Raw genomic sequence first — 20,657 nt, 5'->3', positions numbered from 1 at the left:
CGTTTGTGCGTAATTCTAGTGGACACAGGGGCGTCGATCTCCATCACAGATCTTCCTCTTCCAATCACATCAAAGGTTAAATTCATTAAAGGGGTAAATGGTAAAGAAGAATTCAATTTGTCTGTTCCTGTACCCTTAGAGATTGAAAACTCAAACCTTGTAAAATGGGTGACATTTTGGGTGGGAAAAAACAATGTGGGTACATTAATTGGGGTTGATGTGTTAAAAGAAATTGAAGCTGATGTTTTGTTTTCTCAGAAAAAAACTTGTCCTTGGTTGTAATGATGTAATCTGTTCATCTTCTCTTTCTGATATCAAAGAAGGTTGTTTGCCAGTTTTGGGTCACCACCACAAGGACAGGAATGTTGCTGCAGCCCAGCCTGTAAAGGAGACACGAGCAGAGTGGAAGTTCATCATCTCCAAGTTTGCAAAGGTTTGGTCAAAGGACAGAAATGACTGTGGTTTAGCCAATGTCGAGCCTCTTAGAGTACAGGGACCTCATGCACAGTGCCCTGTGCACAGTACCCCCTTAAAAAAGAGGCTCAACAAGCAGCAGAGACAATAGTGCAGGAATTATGCCAGAAAGGGATAGTAATTCCATGCCAGTCCCCAACAAATCCACCTATTTGGCCAGCGCGTAAACCTGATGGGTCTTGGCGTTTAACTGTTGATTATACAGCTCTAAATGCAGTAACCCCAAAATTGCACCCCCTAGTCGCCAACCCAGCAACCATTTTTAATGAAATTGGAACAAACCATGCCTATTTCACAACATTGGACCTGACCAGTGGATTCTGGTCATGTCCAATAAATTCTGAAGATCAACTGAAGTTTGCATTCACTTGTGGGGGGGAGCAATACACATGGACACGCCTGCCACAGGGATATTGCAATTCCCCCACACTCTTTCATCAGACACTTGCAAAATTTCTGGATCCTGTTCGAAAGGAGATAGAGGACTCTGGATCTGTCTTGATTCAGTTTGTTGATGATATTGCTGTCTGTTCTCCTAACAAACAGGGACATTTGATTGCTGTGCAGACCGTCCTTCGAGCCCTGCTGAGGGGAGGATTCAAAGCCAGTCTGAAGAAAGCCCAGCTTGCACAGCCTGAGGTGGTATACATGGGGCAACTGATCGGCGCTCATGGGCGGCAGCTGCTGCCAGAGACACTGAAAGCCATCATCGAAATGCCCAAGCCAACCACCGTGAAAGGGCTGAGGCAGGTAATGGGACTTTTAAACTATTGTCGTCAGTATGTTGCAGAGTACAACTAGCTGTCCAAACCCCTGAAAGAGGCTCTATGCGGAGGGAAGCCGGGGAAAGAGCTCATCGACTGGACAGAGGAGATGGAGGAGGCCTTTGTGAGTTTGAAAGAGACCCTGGCCTCTGCACCTGCACTGCGGCATGCTGATCCGAACAAACCCTTTCATCTGTGGATCTGGGTGGGACAGAAGTCCTACTCGGCAGCTCTGGGACAACGAGTACCAGGACATCCAGGTTTTGGTATGGTCTCCTATCATTCTGCAACCATACCAACCTCCATGGCAGGACAGCATCAGTGCTTGCTGATATGTGATTGTGCTGAATGGGCTGTCCGGACCACAGAGAGTGTGGTACTGCACCAGAGACTGATTTTACACACACCACACCACATTTTGAAACTCTTGACTAACTCCCGTTTAAGCTCTATTTCAAATCAGCGTAGAGCTAAATGGGAAACTGCACTTCTGAGCAGAAATGTGGAAATAAAAACAGACATTGGGACTGAGGTCAACCCGGCCTCCCTGATTCCCGAGGAGGGAACCCCACACGATTGTGCACGCATAATGCTAGACTGTCCCTCCAGCCCTCTAGGTGCAGAGCCCATCAAGGACGCTCTGAACCTGTTTGTTGATGGGTCCAGCTTTTATGTGGATGGGAAAAGGCGCACCGGATGGGCAGTTGTCAACGAGATGGAGGAGACAGTGGATTGCGGATCCCTGGAGAATGCAAGTGCACAAGTCGCTGAGCTTGTGGCCTTAACCAAGGCTTTGCAGCTATCAAAGGGAAAAGAGGTAAACCTGTACACGGACAGTAAATACTGCCAGGGCGTGGCCTTGGAGTTCGGACCTGTTTGGAAACGCAGAGGATTTCTCACCTCTGCAGGACTGCCAATTTCCAATCAGAAACAGGTAAAGGAGTTGATGGAGGCCTGTTCTCTCCCAGCCCGTGGAGCTGTCATCAAGGTCACGGGCCACTCCAGAGGGAATTGTTTTGAAGCTCGAGGGAACAGAGCAGCTGATAACGCAGCAAAGGCTGCTGCTTATCTCCCTCCTGCAAAGCTGGACTGTGTTATGGCAGCAGGGGTACAGGAAGAAGAAGCAGAGACTCAGAATGACATGTTGGATTTATATGCTTCAGAAGAGGACAAGGAGAAAGAGTTGTGGGGGAAACTGGGGGCCCAATTGGGTCCTGACAACATTTGTAGATTTAAGGACAGAGTGGTCTGCCCCACGGCAGCAAGAACTGAGTTAATTTCATTGTATCATAGCCTTTCACATGCAGCACCTGAAAAACTTTATGCTTTAATTTCTAAGACATGGTGGTGGCCCAAACTGCGCATTTCATGTATGGACTTTTGTAAACGATGTATTGCATGCTTAAAGGTTAATTCACCAACAAAGCTCAAAATACCTTTAGGACATGCACCAAGGCCCCAGGGGCCATTTACCCATCTTCAGATAGATTTCATTGGTCCACTTCCACCGAGTGGGGGATACTGTTACATTTTAATGGTTTTGGACTTGTATTCTAGGTGGGTGCAGAGCTTTCCATTGAGGTCCTGCTCAGCTGAGGCGACGGCAAAGGTTCTGATCAGCGAGGTGTTCACGAGGTGGGGTCTGCCTTTGCAGATAGACTCTAATCAAGGTACACATTTCACTGGTAAAGTAATGAAAGAGGCTATGAGACTGCTTGGAGTCAAGCAGCGCTTTCACATTGCTTTTAGGCCCCAGTCCAGTGGCTCGGTTGAAAGAGCAAATCGGACAATTAAGGCCGTATTGAGAAAGAGAATGTTGGAATGGGGAAAAGGGTGGCATGCAGCAATACCTGTTGTTTTGTTTGGGATGCGGGCTAGTCCAAATAAAACCACTCAATTGAGCCCATATGAGGTTCTTTTTGGCAGATACATGCGTTTGCCTTGGGACGCTCCCATTCAATTAGAGGGGTCGTCCGGACCTTTAAAAGAGGTCATTCATAACTATCTTAAGGTCTTGGACCAAAAGCTAACCGAAACTTGTGTTAGCATTGAAGCTCGACAGGCTGAAAAAGATTCAAAAGAAGTGAAAAGCCACCTCAACTGCCAGAGACAAGGTGATGCTAAAAAGGGAAATCACCACTCCTCTAGGCCCCAAGTTTGATGGGCCTTTTCAGATACTTCTTACCACTCCAACGTCTGTCCTGCTGGACAGGGGTGAACTAGGAACCGTGTGGAGACACTGGTCACAGGTAAAACCCACTAGTATAGACACTGTAGTAGAGGTAGGAGGTGGGGATGGAGTGTGAATGTGAGTGAGTGTTTCTGGTTTCTCTTCTTTGTTGCAGATGGCTGAAAGTGAAGCAGACTTGCTGCGGCTTTTGCTGTATCGGGAAGAGCTTCTCTACAGCAAAAGGAAGAAAGCCCGAAGAGCCCTAATTCGTTTGGCTTTAGCTCTTCTGGCATCGATCATGGTACTGATCCCATTGGCATTCATTGAATAAAGTTGTTGAGTTTGTTTCTAAGTCATACAGGAATAAACAGGTTTTGGCACGAGACGATCCATCATCTTCAGGGTGGTTCAACCGTTTAAGAACAGGAGTTATGGGGCTGTATGTGATCGGGTTGGACAGATTGATAGAGATAAATTTGATTTAAGAAACAATCAAATGGGCCTACCAGAAATTGATGCTTTATACATTTTGTGGCCAAGAATCCAGGGGGGATATAGTCCTTGGACAGAAACGGTAAGGGTAGAGCAATGCTTTGGGGATAACATTAAGTTATGGTTCAAGTTAAACTTCCCCCCTAATAAGGTGACAGAATGTGTGCAACGACTGAATAAAACTGAACCCTTTAAAAATGTTGCAACTCTTTACCAGCCTATGTGTAAGCAATCATTAATCCATCCTAACTATACCTGGTCTGAGCTGTCTGAGGTATATGCTCAATATAATTTGGCTTCATTCCTGGCAGAAAAAGCTGTGGTCAATTTGACAACCTTGCATGACCTGCTTGAGCAGAAGTGCTGTAGTAAGCGTTCTGTAATATATAATGTGACAGCTTGGATGCACTTACAAATGTTTCAGGTCCTAACTGAAGTAATCACTAGCATTAAAGTTAATAAAGTGGTTCCAAGCACCACTGATAATTTAATGTGGGAACATGTGGATCAGTATTCCACCTTTCTGTGGCCCCCACAGGTAGAAGCACTGTCGAACAATACTTGGTTTGACATTGATGGCCAACTTAATCGCTACGTGTTTGATGATCCAGGGGTTAGATCTCTCCCAGAAACTAGCAGAGCATTTTCTGATGTGCGTTTTAGGTGTCCGGCTAAGCGGTTCGCACACCTGATTGGACCTAACTGGAAGGCAGAGAGCGATACTTGTGTTTTAGGGAAGTGCTCCACAAGGTGTAAGGCTCAATTAGATGATTCACCAGATTACTACCCTAAGTTGAAGGCCAACACGGCCCGGGTCGAATACATTAAGGTATTTTTGGGGAATTTGACATCTGCTAAAATCTATGACCATTATGCATATTTGGGGTCTAAGTGGCTGAGAGAAAGAAACTCCCCACTTTTTTACTGGGCCGAGTAGTTTGGGAATAGCTTGGGTGTTGGTATCAGGAATCGGAGCAACAATTAAACTGTCAACAGAATTAATTAGGGAGACGGCAATAACAGCTTGGCATGACTTCATAGAGTGGGGAGGGAACCTGATTTATACCTTTGGGTACTATATTCTTTATGTAGTATTGGTGGTGATGGGGATAGTGGGAATGATGGTTGTTATGTGGCTAGTGATACGTCTGTGTATCTCACATGTTTTGAGAAATTCTTGCCCTACAGTGAACCCAGCGTATGAAGATGAGAGGCTGAAAGCCTTTGAGAGACAGATGATTGACAGGCGCCATGAAGACTGCCTTCTGTGAGCCATGGTGGGCATGACGGGACCCAGGGAGAGTCTCAGCATGGGGACTGAAGGTAATAGGCCTCAGCATGTCCATCGCTGGGATGAAGAGACACTTTTTCCTCATATATGATATGGGGTCATCTGTTATTACTCCTGTGGTCCATAGATGTCATGTAGACTCCCATGGAATTGGAGATTCCATGTTGTCTAGAAACGGGGGAGTGATGGGTGCGATCTGGGAAGCCCCCGTCCATGGATTCTGGACATGTATATCCTTTAATTTACACTTATATCCTTTTATTTGATAATTATGATCATTCAATAAATATAATCATTTGACTGTAATCATTAGCAATAAATTGTGCAGACACACCAGTTTTTATTTTTAGAATCTGTTGTTCCACTAGGATCTTTGTGTTGTTAGAATATCATGTACATTTAGAAGAGCACTGTAAAAAAAAAAAATGTAAAAAAACGGTAGAATGTCTGGCAGCAAAAGTTGCCAAACAATTACCATAAAATTACAGGAAATTACTGTACCTAATTTAACAACGACTTGTAAAATTACAGCTTTTTCTTGTATATGTTCTCTGTAATTTTACAGTCAAAGAATAGTAAATTACATGTTTTTTTCTGTTGTTAAACATTCCTAAAATGTTAAAATAACCTATAAAATACTGCATTAATACATTAAAAGTCTGTTATCTGAAGGTTGACATCAATTAAATAATGGTATAGTTATGTTACTTGAGAGAATTATTCAAGCAATTTACAGCATAGAAATGTCAAATTACATGGTTTTTAAAGTAAAAAAAAATATTTTTACTTTCATTTAAATCTTGTACTTTGTCAATAGGTGGCTTTATTCTTTACATTTACAGATGATAAAATTCAAATTACAGCTTTTTTGAGTAAAAGAAATCAATTTTACTGTATTTTAAATCTTGTACTTTGTCAATAAGTGGCTTTATTCTTTACATTTACAGATGATAAACGTCAAATTACAGCTTTAAGTAAAATAAATAAATTTTACTGTATTTTAAATCTTGTAACCAGTCAATAAGTGGCTTTATTCTTTACATTTACAGATGATAAACGTCAAATCACAGCTTTAAGTAAAAGAAATAAATTTTACTGTATTTTAAATCTTGTAACCCGTCAATAAGTGGCTTTATTCTTTACATTTACAGATGATAAACATCAAATCACAGCTTTTTTAAGTAAAAGAAATCAATTTTACTGTATTTTAAATCTTGTACTTTGTCAATAAGTGGCTTTATTCTATACATTTACAGATGATAAACGTCAAATTACAGCTTTTTAAGTAAAATAAATAAATTTTACTGTCTTTTAAATCTTGTAACCCATCAATAAGTGGCTTTATTCTATACATTACAGATGATAAACGTCAAATTACAGCTTTAAGTAAAAAAAAAAATATTTCACTGTATTTTAAATCTTGTACTTTGTCAATAAGTGGCTTTATTCTATACATTTACAGATGATAAATGTCAAATTACAGCTTTTTAAGGAAAAAAAATAATTTTACTGTATTTTAAATCTTGTAAATTTGTCAATAAGTGCCTTTATTCTATACAGTTACAGACGGTAACCTTTAAATGACATGTCTACTATTACAATGTACTGTTTTCCACAAGCTTTCACTGTTACAGTACTGTATCCTACTGCTTAAATACATTTAAAAAAAAATAACATAAGTAATTAACCAAATACATGCTCAACAATGTATATTTTCAATCTTTATTTTTCACATATTTTACAGTTGAAACAAATCATGACAACTGACAAAAGAAAAGGGTTACTATGGCGGTGATATGATACAGATTACAATATGGGGGTTGTTTTACAATAGACTCCAAATTAATTATAATAATGCCATCATTGTATAAACATTCGGTCAAATTTTAACAAATCAGAACAGTGGGATCCAAAGACAAATGTACAGCTATCTAGAAACCTGATCACAATGCAATATTATATATATATAAAATAGATAATATAATTTTTAAATTAAATGATACTTTTTTACAAAATTGACACAGTAAAATCACAATTGCAAACCACATTAAAGATCAATATTTATTTACACCCCTACACCCCATTTGTAAACTTTTATAAATGTGCATCCAAAATAACAGGAACAGGACAAACAGGACCAATTTCTACCTCATTCATCTGTAGAATGCATATATGCACTGCACATATTTCAAATCTCAATTCACTCAACCATAGCCATTACTAAATACAGTTCATCATGAATGTCAGCCATCTTCAAAGGTATCATGTGATGGACACAAATTCCAAGAATCCAGTCTTTGAAGACATGATAGTTCCACTCAAGGATCTTGTTAGCAATCATTAAATCAGTGGTCACTGCATCATCTGTAAAAATAGGGGGAAAAATATGTTAATTAACATGTGTACAGAAATTCTAACATCCTTTGCACATTTGTAATCAATTTAGCATGCAAAACATCAATGTTAAATAAAATAAACTCATTATTTAAAAAAATCAAATGCACAGTTTTAGACTGATTATGGCTTGCTTCCAGGCGAGTGCTGGTTGGCAGGTTAGGATGTGGCCAGAACTGCAACCTGTTTTGGTTCTGACTTCCCTGGGGATCTAAGCAAGATTTTGATAAGGGACCCTGCTACTTGAACTCTGAGTGACAAAATATGACAAATAAGAGCTTTATTTCATGTTGCAGAGTCACATTATGCCGTAACGGATTAAAATCCTGCAGTTATCGCAAGCTCCCTCTGCTCAAAAAGCACATGTGCAGGCCCGTCTCAAGTATGCCAATGAACACCTGGATGATTCCGAGAGTGATTGGGAGAAGGTGCTGTGGTCAGAAGAGACAAAAATTGATACTCTTTGGTACTAACTCTACTTGCCATGTTTGGAGGAAGAGAAATGCTGACTAGAACACCATCCCTACTGTCAAGCATGGAGGTGGAAACAACATGTTTTGGGGGGTGTTTCTCTGCTAAGGGCACAGGACTACTTCACCGCATCAATGGGAGAATTGATGGAGCCGTGTACTGTAAAATCCTGAGTGACAACCTCCTTCCCTATGCCAGGACTTTAAAAATGGGTCATTCAGCACGACAATGACCAAAAACATACAGCCAAGGCAACAAAGGAGTGGCTTAAAAAGAAGCACATTAAGTTCATGGAGTGGCCTAGCCAGTCTCCAGACCTTAATCCCATAGAAAACTTATGAGGGAGCTGAAGTTCAGAACTAAGCGACAGCCTCAAAATCTTAATGATTTAGAGATGATCTGCAAAGAGAAGTGGACCAAATTCCTCCTGACATGTGCACAAACCTCATCATCAACTACAAAAAAGGTCTTAACTGCTGTGCTCGCCAACAAGTATTAGGTCTTGTTTGCCAGAGGGATCAAATACTTATTTCCCTCTGCAAAAAGCAAATAAATTTATACAATGTGATTTTCTGGATTTTATTTATGATATGTCTTTGTAAGTGGGCAAACTTACAAAATTAGCAGGGGATCAAATACTTATTTCCTCCACTGTACATTCCTACATACCATTAAATAAAATTAACCAGCTGTACATTATACACCAGTATATACAACCATAAACTATACCTTAAAAACATATAACTTCCTTTACATTATATACCACCCTTAACCCTTACCATTATTAACCAGACATACATAAATACCATTCTTAGCTTTAGATACAGCTATACATTTACATAAGCAAACATGCATCACGTTTTCCCAGTTAGACATTACTATACACAGTGTGTATCAGAGACTCAATGACCACATTAGAATTGCCTGAATCAAATTACACTGGTTTGTAAGGTTTACAAACCTTACAATCAGTGATTCTTCTTTTTCTCAGAGAGGGTCTCTTGCACTTAGCACACAGAGCTAGACATGATTAGCCATGTATTGGCGCTGATTTATACAAAACCACGCTTTTGCATGGTGAGCTGTAGCAGGCATGTGTAAAATGGGACGAGCAGACAGCAAGTGGTTAACACCATATGGTTAATATTGGGCTAGCATCTTAATTCTAACTTATCTGTGTTGCAGGATTTAAACACTTTTTTTTTCACGATTTTACATAACTTTTCCATGCCTTCAAGGCAAATTTTCATGGCCATACGATTTTTAAAACATCAGTGTAGACAGACAATAAAACCAAAAATCAACTAAAACTAATCAAAATTGATTACAGTAGGCCTAAAATTAATCTGGAAAATTGACCATTTTTAATAATAAAATGTGAAAGATCCTGAGAGCTCCATTGTAGAGGGATATAGAACTGAATTAACTGAGCTGGTGCATTTGTTAGCTTAATATTTAGGAGTCATTTTCAATTAAATTCTGAATTTTGCACAACACTTGTACTTAATTAACATTGGCTTCCAGAGCACTTTCCATTATCCCCAGATACATATGTAAACACAATAACGTGAAGTCAACTGAACAGTGAATTTAATTGTAATTGTATAGTGTAATTAACCTTTAAGAGGTGTCTGTCCTTCCAGTAAGGTTCCAGCATGTCTAAAAATAAATCACAGATGTGAAACAAGTCAAAGTATGTTAAATTTAAAAGTTTCAGAACTGTTTTAATACAGTATATTCTGCATCAATCTCATCAGAAAGCCTTTTTTGGCTGCACCCATTTGATAAATAGCTTTATATTGAAGCTCATCTGTTGATGTGCGAGTCTGTCAGTCATGTAGAATCAATTTCTGACCTCAGAACACCAATACCACCCATGCCCATCAACGAGGCCTTAAACAGCACCATCAACATTATCATACAGGTATCATTGCTGTGCTGAATGGAGAGCCCATGGCTGTTTAATTCCTATTATATTACCTCATGCACAGCAGCGACCGACCACCTGTAGGCCATACAGACTATGAAATATCTATGGGAAAAGTAGTTCCTTTCAATTTTACCTCTAAAGAGAGAGGGACATTAGTGCTCACACCTTACATTTTTCAATTAATTTTGTACTAAATACTAAGGGTGAAACGATTTCTCGAGTAATTTGGAGTTACTCAATATTTAAAAAAAAAAAAAAAGAAAAGAAAAGAAAATTAATTTTCTGTACCTTGATGAATTGTTTAATTTTAAAACTCGAAGACCAGTATTTTGCGGTGACTATTTTTAATGTGAAACAACGCGTTTAGTACATCCCCCACTCACAGGAAGAAGGCGGAGGAGGCAAAGGTTTTAGTTGAGGAGCAGGAATATGGAAGCGGCAAGGAAAAAGTGTGACAACTTACAAGAAAAAAAGGACGGTGACACCTGGAATGGAGCGGCGGAGCAAAGACCAGGTAAATTTAACTTATGATAAATCAATGAGATTAACATTAATGTACCTTGATAACATAACGGCAGCACTGTGGAAGGCTGATTATTAGGAATACTGTCTAGTGTGTGGTTATTTTATTACAACGGAGACAAGTTCTAGATTTAAAGGTCTCATTCTGACATTTTTTCATTGATTTTAAAATGTCTAGTTGTGGTCTCTACTATGAATAAACACTATGTGAGCCATGTTAAGTGAAAAAAGTGCACTGGTGTTTCTGTATAACCCTGCTTTAGAGCTCTCTGAAGAAGGACAGGATTTCAGCTCTAGCTCATATTTATATATGCAAACATGTCGCCTCTGATTGGCTAACAACACTGCAGCAGAGAACTTCTCCAGTCAAATTTGCAGCTCTAAAGCTCAAAGGACCAAATGTTTTTAGAGATACCGCCTTAGTTGTAGAAAATATGAACTTTAACTGAGTTCTAAGTAAAATCAGACTCGTTAGCCGATCGTTTTTCTAAGGGTTTTCTTTTCTTAGCTATTGCAGACAATGGGGCTGCACAATAGTTTAATGTGCAGCATACATATACAACTCGGAAAAACCTATTGTATTCTGTCCGAGTACAAATTGAATGTAGTAGTGTTAGAATTAATTTTAGTTTAGTTTTGGTGTTGTGCTGTAGTTGTAAAAGGGGATTTATGTCGAGGTAAGGGGATGCTAGTCAATTAGCTAGTGTCAGCTAGCTAGCTAATGTGCTGTTTACATGGTCTAGCTACTGAAAGATATGTTTTTATTAGTATTATATTGTATATTATCTTAGGGGTTTCTACGCTGTGCCCTCTCACTGACATGAATCATTGTTCTCTTTCGCAATGGTATGTTATATTCTGTGTATTATACGTTTTGGCCAGTAGGGGGTAGTGTTTCACTTAAAATCTCTGTGTAACCGCATGGTCAGTTGTATTAAATATGGTATGGTACACTTTAAGCTATTACGTACTTTTGGTTGTGATATACAGTGCCCTCCATAATTATTGGCACCCCTGGTTAAGATGTGTTCTTTAGCTTCTCATAAATTGGGTTTTGTTCAAAATAATATAGGACCACGATGGAAAAAAAGAGTAAAATACAACCTTTAACTCAAGTGAATTTATTCAGTAGGAAAAAAATCCCACATTAAGAAATAAATATTTAACATCAAATCATGTGTGCCACAATTATTAGCACCCCTGATGTTAATACTTTGTACAACCCCCTTTTGCCAACAAAACAGCACCTAATCTTCTCCTGTAATGTTTCACAAGATGGGAGAATACAGAAAGAGGGATCTTTGACCATTCCTCTTTGCACATTCTCTCTAAATCATCCAACGACCTGGGTCCTCTCCTCTGCACTCTCCTCTTCAGCTCACCCCACAGGTTTTCAATGGGGTTGAGGTCTGGGGACTGAGATGGCCATGGGAGGAGCTTGATTCTGTGTGCGGTGAACCATTTCTGTGTAGATTTGGCCACATGTTTAGGGTCATTATCTTGCTGAAAGACCCAGTGACGACCCATCTTCAGCTTTCGGGCAGAAGCCACCAGATTTTGTTTTAAAATGTCCTGGTATTTTAGAGCATTCATGATGCCATGCACCCTAACAAGGTTCCCAGGGCCTTTGGAAGAGAAACAGGCCCACAGCATCACTGATCCCCCCCCCGTATTTCACAGTGGGCATGAGGTGCTTTTCTGCATACTCAGCTCTTGTGTTACGCCAGACCCACTTATAGCATTTGTTGCCAAAAAGCTCTATCTTTGTTTCATCTGACCAAAGCACACGGCCCCAGTTGAAGTCCCAGTACCGCTTAGCAAACTCCAAACGTTTGCGTTTATGATTGTGAGTGAGAAATGGTTTCTTCCGTGCATGCCTCCCAAACAGCTTGTTGGCATGTAGATAGCGCCTGATGGTTGTTTTGGAGACTTTGTGACCCCAAGAAGCTACCATTTGTTGCAATTCTGTAACAGTGAGCTTTGGAGAACTTTTTATTTCTCTTATCATCCTCCTCACTGTGCGTGGTGGCAAAATAAACTTGCGTCCTCGTCCAGGCTTGTTTACCACTGTTCCAGTTGTTTTAAACTTCTTAATAATTCCTCTGACAGTAGATATGGACAGGTGTAGGCGAGTAGCGATTTTCTTGTAGCCATTGCCTGACTTGTGAAGGTCAACACACATCTGCCTCACTTGAATGGTATGTTCCTTTGTCTTTCCCATGTTGAAGATAAATGGCCTCTGTGTCACGTCATATTTATACCCCAGGGAAACAGGAAGTTGTGAATTACTAATTAAATGTTCCTACATACTCTGATCAACTTCGTAAACTACTGTAGAAGTGACAGAAATACTTTTATTAAATTTATTTCCTAAGAATTGTTAGGGGTGCCAATAATTGTGGAACAGGTGATTTTATGAAGAATAATTATTTCTTAGTCAGGGATTTTATTTCCCCCTTAAAATTTACTTGAGTTAAAGGTTGGACTTTACTTTTTTTTCCCATCGTGGTCCTATATTATTTTGAACAAAACAATTTATGAGAAGCTAAAGAACACATCTTAACCAGGGGTGCCAATAATTATGGAGGGCACTGTAGCTACTGGGGAGTTTGTTTATATAATATGAATATTGGGAAATAATACAATGTGAAATACTCTTGATTTATGCACATGCCTAAATAGGAAACATTTTGCCCATCTCATGGTGCTTATTAGATATTTGTATGTACAATTTCCTCTTAATAAATTGACAACTTAAAACAGACATACTCACTCATCTTCTGACCCATCAAAAATCATTCTGGGTTGCAGGGGGTGCTTTAGCCCATCCCAGCATTCAGAGTGGAAGGCAAGAAACATCCTGAACAGGGTGACAGACAGACAGACAGTGTAACATATTCTTTGCATAACCAACCAATATGTTTGTTCTAGAGCTGTGCGATTAATTGATTTTATCGATTAATTTGAATTTACAGTTAAGGACGATGTGTTTTTATGAAAATCGTTTTTCTCTGAGTTTTAATTTTCACCACCGACGCTCCCCTGTGGGCTCCCGTACTTCAGAGTGAGCTTAGCCCATCCCCTCTCTCCCGTGCGCACCCCCACACCTCCCTCCCTCCCGCGTTGACCAAAATAAACCCTTTTCATGAGAGATAATGTTATAAGTTATAAAAAATAAATATAAATATTTATTAGAAACAAGAATTTGTATATTTATGTCAATACCACAGGAATGTGTAACATTAGCTGCCTTTTCTGAGACAGCTTACTGCTTAAAATATCTCACTTACTGTTAATATATAGATAATACACTATTTTAACAAAATAAAATAGTTAATCTAACGCTCCAGCTAGAGCTTATTTTTTGCAAAAAAATCCAGCCTGACTCTCTCCGCCCTCATAAACTGTAATTAAGAGCGTGAATCTGATTTAAACTCCATATTTTTAGTAAGTAACGTTACAGCAATAAAACAGAGCTTTTAACGTTAACTAAATTCTTAAGTAGTTGGAAAGAACGGAATCTGTTTTAATGATGTTAATCAACAGTACAGCACGGAAAAAGCCAGGTCACAGTTTCACCGCAGCGAGGGACGAGGACGTGAATCACTTATCAGTAAAGGCTGTTTATATTTCTGCCCCCAATAACCCTTTCAATAACCTCCAATAGCCTTTAATAGTCTTCAGTATCCCTTTAACAGTTTAACCACTAAACCTAGTAGATATAATTCTGAGGTTAGCAGCGCTAACTGACCTGTTTATAATGTAATCCGAGCAGTGACTCCGTGACGGCTGCTTTAAACTGCTGCTGTTAGCTGGTTGGGCTGAAAGATGAACTTTAGTGAACTGTATTATCCGGTTAGTAGGGTTAAATCCTTTATTTCCTACATATGAACTGCAGAAACAGTAAAAACGCTGCAGACTACAGACGCTCTTTGCCTGTAGCTGGGCTGCAACTCTGTGACCGGTGTGAAGACAGCGGGGCTTGTGCTGCTGCTGCTGCAGCTCTGGCTAGTGGTTGGATGAGGAACTGCAGCTTAAAAGCATATTAAATTGTACTTGTTTTCTATTTTGTACGTTTTTTAAAAAAAGGGCACCATTTTATTTCTTTCTATTTGTTTTTTGAGGGTGGGTTTATTTATTTATTTTTTAAGTTTGAGGGTGCATAGTGTCAGTACCTAAATTATGTTGAAGAAAGCTTTCGAAAAGTTACTAGATGTTCTCACAGCTTACAATTGATCGAAGATTTATTTTTTGGGCCATATCACCCAGCTCTAGTTTGTTCCTATACATGAAAATACATTGTTAGAAAAGGACAGCTTATGGACTGTACTGTTACGGGCTATTGCTGCAACACAACCTTTTTATCCTTTCCACTATAAACAAGACGTACATATTACTGATAAAACAAATAATAATCTGGACACAATTTTCCATTACATTCAGTAACATCTTACCTTATTTAGAATGCAGCTGAGATGGTGTCTACAAGGAAACCATGACACAAAACATGTTAATAACATGGCAGTATTATAAAACGACAAAATTAGATTTTGTTCTTTTGTAAATAAATTGGTAAAGTCTTCAGTCTTAATCTACATTGACCTATCAGATGTCTTTAATATACTGGAGATCAAGTTGATTTGGTCTCGAATTACATATATATATATATATATGTATATATATGTGTGTGTGTGTGTGTGTCCTGCTTCTGCTTTAAATTCCCAAATGGAAAGGGCCTCTATAAATATTTACGTTAATGTTTTACTTATTCATCATGGTTATTTTAAAAGTAACTTCATTATAGGAGATATAGCTGCTAACGCTGCAGCCAGTTAATATTTAACTACTAATAGTTAAACTAATAGTTAGCTGTCTCGCTAACTTAAGTTTTTCCTAGCCATATTTTGTTATCAATTGCTCATAAAAAATAAAAGTACAAATTGTTACTCACCAGAAATGACTAAATACGTCCAGAGTGACGACGGTAGAACCCAAACACTTCAGATACAACCAGAACGTCTCCCTCTGCACAACCTGCAGTTGTCTCTTCTAGTATGGAGTGAATTTTGTGCCAAAAGTTTTACACAAAAAAAATAAATCCGCAATCAAAATGTTAGGAATCAAAAGCAAAAATTGTATGTTACAAATTCAAAAGAGAAAAAATATATAGCAAATATATATTTTTAAATATACTTGGTTATTTTATTATCCTTTGCAGTTATTTGAAAATTATTTCAGTTTGGTCTTTGCTTTTATTTTTGTGTTTTTGTGAATTTTCTGTGGATTTTTTTTTATTTTTCTGTTAAAGACTTTTGCTTCTGGAATCCCTCTTTTGCTTCTGCTTCAGTTTTTTGCTTCTGAGTTTTGGCACAGTTTTCACGGGTGGGCGGGGCTTAGAAGAAGGGGTTCCCCTTGAATCTCCATTGGTCAGCTGGTTCTGGACTGGCGGGTTCCCTGAACCCTCGTCTGAGACTGACCACGCCCCCAAACACCCGCCAGCTTCAAGCGTCCTTCCAAACACGGAGTGAACCGCAGCTTCCAGCAAACAGCAACAGCAGCAGATACTTTTACAATTAAATATTATACAAACGTTATGTTTAATGTTATATTATGTTATATTATTCTCTGTTTCACTCCATTTAAAAGCTCACATTAGCAAGATGTGCTAAATATTCACGCGCAAATTATGATAGTTACCTAGTCAATGAGCTAGTGAGTTAGCTAATTACCTAATCAGTGAACTAGTCAGTTATCTTAGTCAATGAGCTAGTGAGTTAGCTAGTTACCTAATCAGTGAACTAGTCAGTTATCTTAGTCAATGAGCTAGTGAGTTAGCTAGTTACCTACTCAGTGAGCTAGTGAGCAACCTAGCCAGCAAACTAGTGAGTTAGTTACCTACTCAGTGAGCTAGTGAATTACTTAGTCAGTGAACTAGTGAGTTACCTACTCAGTGAGCTAATGAGTTAGCAGGTTACTTACTCAGTGAGCAAGTGAGTTACCTAGTCAGTGAACCAGTGAGTTACATAGTAAGTGTGCTACTGAGTTAGCTACTTACCTACTCAATGAGCTAATGAATTAGAATGCTACCTAGTCAGTGAACTAGTGAGTTACATAGTCAGAGAACTAGTGAGTTAGCTAGTCAGTGAACTAGTGGGTTAGCTATTCAGTGAACTAGTGAGTTACCTAGTCAGTGAACTAGTGAGTTAGCTAGTCAGTGAACTAGTGAGTTACCTAGTCAGTGAACTAGTGAGTTACCTACTCAGTGAGCTAGTGAGTTACCTAGTCATTGAGCTAGTGAGTTAGGTAGTTACCTACTTTCAGCATGAATATTTAGCACTCTCGCTAATGTGACTTGTGAACATAACGTTTGTATAATATTTAATTGTAAAAGTATCTGCTGCTGTTGCTGTTTGCTGGAAGCTGCGGTTCACTCCGTGTTTGGAAGGACGCTTGAAGCTGGCGGGTGTTTGGGGGCGTGGTCAGTCTCAGACGAGGGTTCAGGGAACCCGCCAGTCCAGAACCAGCTGACCAATGGAGATTCAAGGGGAACCCCTTCTTCTAAGCCCCGCCCACCCGTGAAAACTGTGCCAAAACTCAGAAGCAAAAAACTGAAGCAGAAGCAAAAGAGGGATTCCAGAAGTCTTTAACAGAAAAATCCAAAAAATCCACAGAAAATTCACAAAAACACAAAAATAAAAGCAAAGACCACACTGAAATAATTTTCAAATAACTGCAAAGGATAATAAAATAACCAAGTATATTTAAAAATATATATTTGCTATATATTTTTTCTCTTTTGAATTTGTAACATATAATTTTTGCTTTTGATTCCTAACATTTTGATTGCGGATTTTATTTTTTTGTGTAAAACTTTTGGCACAAAATTCACTCCATATTCTAGTGGATTGAAGCCAATCTCCTAAATGGGCGTGTCAGCGGCGGACTGAACGTGACGTCTATAGGCGAAGTTGGCGCTCAAATTCAAACGAGAGATTCTCAGGATTTCATTGGCTCAACCGTTTTGACAATCACGACTTTGCCCAATCATAGAACTATTTACTGTTTCGTGAAAACTAATTTAATTCTGATTAATAATTAAAATAAGATAAGAATGCTGACCCATTTGACATGATAATTATATGTTGTGTTTAGACCTAAATATTATAATTAAAATGTTATTTATTTTTGCATTCCAAGTTTGTTGTTAGATTAACATGAAGACCATTCTTTCTCTAGAGTGACAAAAATCATGCAGCTTTCGAAAAACAAGTTTGATTTTCATGATACTCAAACAATAGTCCATATGTAAGCAAAAAAGGAGAGCAACTCTTCAGGTGACGTCATGCACCAATGGTAACATTTAGAACAGGACATTGAGTGAATTTGCTAGATTAGCTATAATTATTGTTATTTTAATATATTATTAATATTATAATACTATTATAGATATTTTATTATTGTAATATATTATTGTAGTATTTTGTATTATATATATATATATATATATATATATATATATATATATATATATATATATATATCATTGTAAGTATGCTATAATTGTAATTATTTATGATGTATTCCCTCATAACAATAAAACAATAGTAAACTACTGGTAAAAATTATGGTAAAATAAGGGTAACATTTATATTAAACAGCTATGAGAATGAATTTTCTCCAACTGCTTGCCTGAGCAATGAAAAGTATGATTTTCTTTTATTATTATTTTTAAAATTATGTATATATGCTAATTTCCTATCTAAGTTCTGCACATCTCCACAATGGGAAAGGCTGGATGTTTTGTTATTACTTAGTATAGTTTTAATTATTTAGTCAGATAGCCAAGAAGGGTTTTATAGAGAATTCATGTCACATTTTTTTAATGGTCATTCCATGAAATAAATAAATTAATTAAATTCAAATATATAGGCTAAAATAGCCAAGTAATATACAAGGAAGTTTATTGGAGTGAAACTTCCTTGTACTGGAGTGAATTGTGTCATCAGCCTATTTTTGTGGTGCTATAATAACAGTAATAATAATAATAATATTAATAATAATAAAAACAATAGGGAATGAAATTGTAGAGAGCAAAGGTAGTGCACAAAACAACCTCTATTGACTCCCCTAAACTTTAAAATGTATGTCTAGTTGTATAAGCCTGTGTGAGTGTATGTATGCGCACATGCTTCAATGCAAGCATGTTCAGTTCTGTTGCACTGTTATCCAATGCATGAGTTTAACAAGCTATTTCTGCACTTATGTTTTAAAAACAGTGCAGACAGGAGAGGAGACAGTTCTTTTACTAATGTTTCTAAATGTCTGAATTCGTAGATGCTTGTTTTTATACACCTGACCATGGAAATTACTGGAACAGGCATTCAATAATTTGTATAAGTTAACAAATACTTTTAAACATAGTGCATATAAATCATTAACATTTCACTATAATTCCACATTTAATAAGGTTAATTGCTGTTAAAATAAGATTTGCAGTTATTTTTGTATTACAATATATTGAAAGTAATTTTATGGGACAGTTCTGTTAAATTAATATTCATATGGCTTTGTAATGTTACTTCTTATTTACAGCAAAATGTAAGAAATGTAGAAATACTGGTGTGTATCTTCACACCAAAGACTGTGTTTATACGTCAGCAAGTGTATTTTTACACCAAAGACTGTGTTTATACGTCAGTGACTGTATTTTTACACCAAATACTGTGTTTATACGTCAGTGAGTGTATTTTAACACCAAATACTGTGTTTATACGTCAGTGACTGTATTTTTACACCAAATACTGTGTTTATACGTCAATGAGTGTATTTTTACACCAAATACTGTGTTTATACATCAGTGAGTGTATTTTTACACCTAAGACTGTGTTTATACGTCAATGAGTGTATTTTTACACCGAGACCCCCATAAATTAACATTCAAACCCTTAAAAAAATTGTACAGTTGAGTTAAAAAATGGAGGATTCTGGTCATTTAAATTTACAGACTTTGACTGTGCTTTCACAGCTGATTTATTAAAATATATGTTTTTACTATTATTTTCAGGTATATTCTCTTTTTACATAAAATACAAAAAAAAACTGTTTTTTTCAACGGTTATTTTCTGTAAAAAAAAAAAAAAATTACAGTGAGATAAGGTTGTTTCATGTTGCGACAGGATGCAAGGACAAGATGTTGACAACTGCAGAGGGAGATATCCACTATCTGAGTGATTGTGCTAGTAACCTCTACTTAGATAGCCTACGCATGCCTGTTCTACGTGGCGCAAAGTCGCAGACAGGCCAGAAGACACCGAAGGCCACGGGAATGGAAAACAACATGATGTTCGGACTTTGTGACGTACACCTTTTTGATGCAACATATGTAATGCATTGTCATGCTTAATCAGTAGTGTAATGTTGATACATTTGAAGAACCAATCATAGAGACAATTATGTCATTATTGATTTTTATAGAACCAATAAGAACATGTATCCTGGTAAAGTAGATTTACATGTAATTATTATTCAAGTATAACTGTTAATGCATAGACAGAAAAGTCAGACTTTTCCTGTAGCTCTTGAGATTGGAATACTTTACTTTTGACCATCTACAACATTTTTCCTGTAATACTTTTGTCTATTTTCCTACTTTTTGTCTGATTCATCTACTGGCGTGTCTGTAATACTTCAATGATTTTCTTCAGTAAATTTTATTCTAAATTGGATATCCTGACTTTTGGTTTTTCTTGTCCGTCTGGCTCACATACATTTTTGCTGTGGTAAATTACCCTACACCACTCTTTCATGAAGACCAGATTCTGATCCTGAAAAGAGTGGAAAAAAGCCATACAGTTCTGATGTGGACAACTGCAGCTCCTCCAAAGTGACCCTGGGCCTCTTGACTGCTTCGCTGACCAGTGCTCTCCTTGCTTGATCTGTCAGTTTGGGTGGACAACCATGTCTTGGTAGGTTTGCAGATGTAGAATCCTTTTTCCATTTTTGGATGATGGATTGGGATGCTCAAAACTTGGGGTATATAAAGCTAATTTGAACAAGCCAGCTTCATTTTGGAATAAGGTGCTGAGGACTGATAAAACTAAAATTGAGTTATTTGAAGGGCAGTATTTACGGTGGAAAAATAACACATTA

The 20,657-nt window shown here is 37.8% G+C and overlaps 1 long non-coding RNA gene across 2 annotated transcripts; it reads right to left on the bottom strand.

Annotated features, from left to right (window-relative positions):
• Positions 1-6,899: 6,899 nt before the first annotated feature.
• LOC111195022 (uncharacterized) lies at positions 6,900-15,688 on the bottom strand. 2 transcript variants are annotated; one of them, XR_007439530.1, is made up of 5 exons: positions 15,460-15,688; positions 14,963-14,990; positions 13,278-13,368; positions 9,675-9,715; positions 6,900-7,555 (listed from the first exon to the last, which is right to left on the bottom strand). It is a non-coding gene; the product is annotated as an uncharacterized LOC111195022 (long non-coding RNA). The 2 variants fall into 2 exon arrangements; XR_007439526.1 differs by having other exon boundaries at positions 13,282-13,368; positions 15,460-15,681.
• Between the last annotated feature and the right edge of the window lie 4,969 nt (positions 15,689-20,657).

Source organism: Astyanax mexicanus, chromosome 1, assembly GCF_023375975.1.
Source record: "Astyanax mexicanus isolate ESR-SI-001 chromosome 1, AstMex3_surface, whole genome shotgun sequence".
Taxonomy (NCBI): Eukaryota; Metazoa; Chordata; class Actinopteri; order Characiformes; family Acestrorhamphidae; genus Astyanax; species Astyanax mexicanus.
The sequence above is the reverse complement of the archived record's forward strand: the minus strand, read 5'-3'. Positions and strand labels throughout refer to the sequence as shown.